The following is a 5,166-nucleotide window of genomic DNA, read 5'->3' as shown; positions in this document are numbered from 1 at the left end:
AAATACGTTTGCTGACCGACCAACAGTCCAAAACCCAAATATATTTAATTTGAAATGATATTAAACAGATAAAAGCGGTAAAATTACCATATTTTTGAAGCTGGATCTTTTTAATGTTTGCCATTTTAGCCTAACTTTTCATTTCAGCACTTAAATAAAAACATTTCAGATGATGTGTTTCATATATTGTGAGGTGGTTTTGGATCACGACATACAGCTGATTGTTCATTAATTTGCAGAATTGGTGGTTTGATCAGTGGCTTCTCGTGTCAACCTGTCAAAGTGTCCTCGAGCAGAGCTTCTGGTGGCAGCAAGGCCGGCACCTTCATGACAACCCTGAGCCATCAGTGTGTTTATGGCCGAATCAAAGGCACATTGTCAAACGCTTCGGGGAAACAAATATATAAAACAGCTGTCTATTTACTTAAGATTTAGAAAGACAGTTTTTACGGAGAAGAGTGATACATGACTAAAACTTTCACACCTTGCACACAGTGTACATAATTTGTCTGCATGTATAAACTACATACATGTAATTTACCAACGTGTTCTCACTCCCAGCGTGTCAACTTCAGCAGCTTGGCCTGTGGCTGAATCTACCGAATCCATCCACACCATATCTATTCAGTGTTTATTTTCAAGGGTACAGAGTGTACGAAGGGCTACTTGTTTGATACAAACTTCCTGAATAACATAAAGGTGCACGGTTGATGATAATATTATTATTATTATTATTAATAATAATAAATATTCATATATGTGAAGAGACTGTCTGATCACATTAATGTTCATGATTCCCATGGTAGGAAACAGATATATTTAAACATGCAACATTATTTATTTGTTAATCTCAATCGTACCATCATCGGCATGACGCGTACCGTCAGCATCACGACGCGTACCGTCAGCATCATGACGCGTACCATCATCGGCACGACGCGTACCGTCATCGGCACGACGCGTACCGTCAGCATCACGACGCGTGCCGTCAGCATCACGACGCGTACCGTCAGCATCACGACGCATACCGTCAGCATCACGACGCGTACCGTCAGCATCACGACGCGTACCGTCATCGGCATGACACGTACCGTCATCGGCATGACACGTACCGTCAGCATCACGACGCGTGCCGTCAGCATCACGACGCGTGCCGTCAGCATCACGATGCATACCGTCAGCATCACGACGCGTACCGTCAGCATCACGACGCGTACCATCATCGGCATGACGCGTGCCGTCAGCATCACGACGCGTACCATCATCGGCATGACGCGTACCGTCAGCATCACGACGCGTACCGTCATCGGCACGACGCGTATTGTCAGCATCACGACTCGTGCCGTCAGCATCACGACGCGTGCCGTCATTGGCATGACGCGTACCGTCAGCATCACGACGCATACCGTCAGCATCACGACGCGTACCGTCAGCATCACGACGCGTACCGTCATTGGCATGACGCGTACCGTCAGCATCACGACGCGTGCCGTCAGCATCACGACGCGTGCCGTCAGCATCACGACGTGTATCGTCAGCATCACGACGCGTACCGTCATCGGCATGACGCGTACCGTCAGCATCACGACGCGTGCCGTCAGCATCACGACGCGTGCCGTCAGCATCACGACGCGTGCCGTCAGCATCACGACGCGTGCCGTCAGCATCACGACGCGTACCGTCAGCATCACGACGCGTACCGTCAGCATGCCGTCAGCATCACGACGTGTACCGTCATTGGCATGACGCGTACCGTCATTGGCATGACGCGTGCCGTCAGCATCACGACGTGTACCGTCATCATCACGACGCGTACCGTCAGCATCACGACGCGTGCCGTCAGCATCACGACGCGTACCGTCATTGGCATGACGCGTACCGTCAGCATCATGACACGTGCCGTCAGCATCATGACGCGTGCCGTCAGCATCATGACACGTGCCGTCAGCATCATGACGCATACCGTCACGCCTCTTTTGGAATCCGCAGCACCGGCTTTCTGTGTGAATTACACACTGGTTCGTCTTTAGGCTGGAGCTGCTCGGCTCTGTGTTAACAAACAACGGTGGATAATTGGCAAGCCGCCGCTGCGGCGATAATGCGGTGACTCTGTGTGAAAAGGACTAGTGTGTATACCTCCATGAGGAGTTTTTAAATTGCTTAAATTAGGAACAGTAACTAGAGAACAAATGTAATGTGATTACACAAAAAACCCTACTTACCTTACTTAGATGCATGCCCAGTGAACTGCATCGGCATGGGGCAGTTCACCAACATCTGCCCCTGCTTTGAGCTGCAGAGAAAGGCCTACCAGTTTATCCTTCATCACTTTGAGGAAGTTATTTCCAGTGAAGAGTTTCAGGATCTCACTGTGCAGGAACTCACTGACATCCTAAAAAGAGACGACCTCAATGTGAGAGAGGAGAGTACTGTGTGCGAGGCCATCCTTCACTGGATCACCCACAGACCTGAAGAAAGACAAGGACACCTGCTTGTACTCTTGTCTAAAGTGAGTTCTGCCACTAGCTTTAGCTTGGATTTATCTGACAGCACCTGGGTGCTTTCAAACCTGCAGCTCCACTACAAACAACTAAGAGCTGTAAGCTTGAAGTCATGTTAGACCACAGACTGTATAAAGAGAGCAGAGCTTCTGGGTAGGAAAGGTGAAGCCACTACAGTTCAATTCAAAGACTTTCTCTTGTTTTCTCCGTGTAGGTCCGGCTGGCCTTGATGAGTCAAGATCACCTGGGGACAACTGTGATGTCCAATGAGCTGGTGAAGAGCAATGCTGAGTGCTTTCAAATGGTCAAAGACGTCATGGAAAACGAAGACCGCCTCACCTCACCTGCCTTGGGTGACTCTGTCGCTCGTCCTTGCCTGCCTAACGCCATCCTGTTGGCCATCGAAGGCGGGACGAGAGATGATCCAACTAACGCCATTGAGGCATATGACATCCGCGCTTACCTCTGGATCAACCTGACAAACAATCAGGAGTGCCCTCGTACCTTTCATGGCACTGCCTTTCTCGACGGGTATGTCTACTGTGTCGGTATTTCAACAGTGTTCGCAGGCTGGATCTGAGCACACACACCTGGCAGGACGTGGCACCCATGCACTTCCGCCGCTGCTATGTGTCCATCACTGTGCTGAATGGATGCATCTATGCAATGGGAGGTGATGGGCATGTACGACTCAGGACTGCAGAGTGCTACAAGTCATTGCACCCATGCACGAGATCAGGAGCAACGCCAGCTGCACAACACTCAACGACAAGGTGGGTGAAGTGAAAGAGCAGCTGGGACTAGTAACAGAGGGATGTATGGTGCTGACTGGAACATTGCTGATTTGATTTTCTACCTGCTTGGAACAAGAGTATTGTTCTGGTATTAACATCCATCCTCTCTGCGCATCACTGAGGCCTACAATCCCCACACCAACACCTGGTAGGAAGTGTCCTCCATGTTAATCGCCTGCAGCAACTTCGGCATCGAAGTGATCGACGATCTGCTCTTCCGTTGTGGGTGACTTCAGCAGCTTCACCACCTCCTGTGTCGAGTACTACGACATGATGACAGATGAGTGGTCTGAGGCCTGTGACGTGGAGATTTCCCACAGCGCCCACAGCTGCTGCATGGTGCGCAGACTCCCCAACATGGCCCAGTACACTTGATGTCGTGATGCTAGGCCACTTGGACTAACTGGAGTTAATGGAGGAAGAATTGTATTTATTTTATTGTGTTTTTTAATTGATAAAGTGATTTAACATCAGCATTAAAAAGATTAAATACATTTCTCTGAGCACTAAAACAGCTGCTTTTTCTGAGCTTTCTATAACTGTTCACTTAGAGTGAGAACTTATTTTGTGTTATGTGAGAAAGGTTCTGCGTTCACCTGCTGACTCAGCACCCTTCCTGCATCCAAGAGCATTGAAATATGAACCCACTTCACTTTCTCTACATGGTGGAACTAAGGCAATATGCCTACTCACATCAAAATTCTCGGGAGAAGTAGTGGGAAGATGCATACTCACAGGGGTAGATGCAGCCTGATGCATAGGTCGATCCAGCTTCATGGCTCTTATGCGCAGATGCATAAGCTCAACCTCACGGATTTTAGTTTCAAGCTCGACCTCTCTCATTTGGAGATCCAGCTTCAGGTCCTCCGTATGTACCCCAGCCTGTAGCAATGCCATTGGGTCTGTGCCTGAGGCCAAAGCGATAGCAGGGACCTCCACCCCTAACTTCACCTGGCCGCTGAAGGCCTGCGCGGCTGTGGTAGCCTCTGCTTCCTCATCTGAGCCTTCAGATGCACTGCCTGTCTTACCCCTAGATTCCACCAGATACGTAGCTGGTCAGGCTCTGCTCCATCACGGCTCTGCCACGGCAGCGGAGCTGATAGGTTTCACTCTAGTCTATGTATTAATTTTCACTGGCTCCGCTGCGTTGTGTATCTGCTCCATCCCAGCTCGAGCAGTCCGGAGCCCTCCGGAGCAGATACGCAGGACTTCTATATGATGCCGGAGCACGACGCAGCAATTCAGCCGAATTCAGCACAGAGCAGACAGGAAGTCAGACACTGAAACAACAATATAACATCCGGTTAATTTTCAGAATAAAACACTCCGCGTTGACGGCAGCACAAAATCTCAAAAAAGAGACATACACACATACCTATAACTGCGGTCTGGTATGTGTTACTAACACAAACCAGACAAAGTGTTCCCGACCGAAGGATTAGAAGATGAGCTTGTATTTGTCCCTTTTTTTGAGATTTTTGTGCTGGCGTCAAAGCATTATGTAATTGTTGCAGGAACTCCTCGGCCTCGCAACTCCAGTTGTCTGGACTGCCGGAGCTGGAACGGAGCAGATACGCAACACAGCGGAGCCGGTGGAAGTTAATGCATAGACTGGAGCAGTGACGGAGCGGAGCCGGACCAGACACGCATCTGTGGGATTTAGCTGTTACCTTGCAGCTCACAGTTCAAATGGTTCAGTTTCCCAGTTATGTCCGTTAAAAATGCAACGTCAAGTATCCACTCGGTGTCCTCTAGCAGCGAGGCGTCTTCCTCCATTTCACCCAAAAGTGACAAAAAACGCTGCAAAACTGGTCCCCAGCTGAGCCATTGGATTTCTGCGTGTAGTAACAGGTCAGCGTAGTCAGCTGACA

General features: G+C 49.3%; 1 pseudogene; it reads left to right on the top strand.

Moving 5' to 3' along the window:
- Positions 1-1,742: 1,742 nt before the first annotated feature.
- Positions 1,743-3,670, top strand: LOC141013054 (kelch-like protein 7; annotated as a pseudogene).
- The last annotated feature ends 1,496 nt before the right edge of the window (positions 3,671-5,166 follow it).

The sequence above is a fragment of the Pagrus major genome, chromosome 18, assembly GCF_040436345.1.
Source record: "Pagrus major chromosome 18, Pma_NU_1.0".
NCBI classification, from domain to species: Eukaryota; Metazoa; Chordata; class Actinopteri; order Spariformes; family Sparidae; genus Pagrus; species Pagrus major.
Note: the sequence above shows the minus strand (reverse complement) of the source record. Positions and strands in the feature narration are given on the sequence as shown.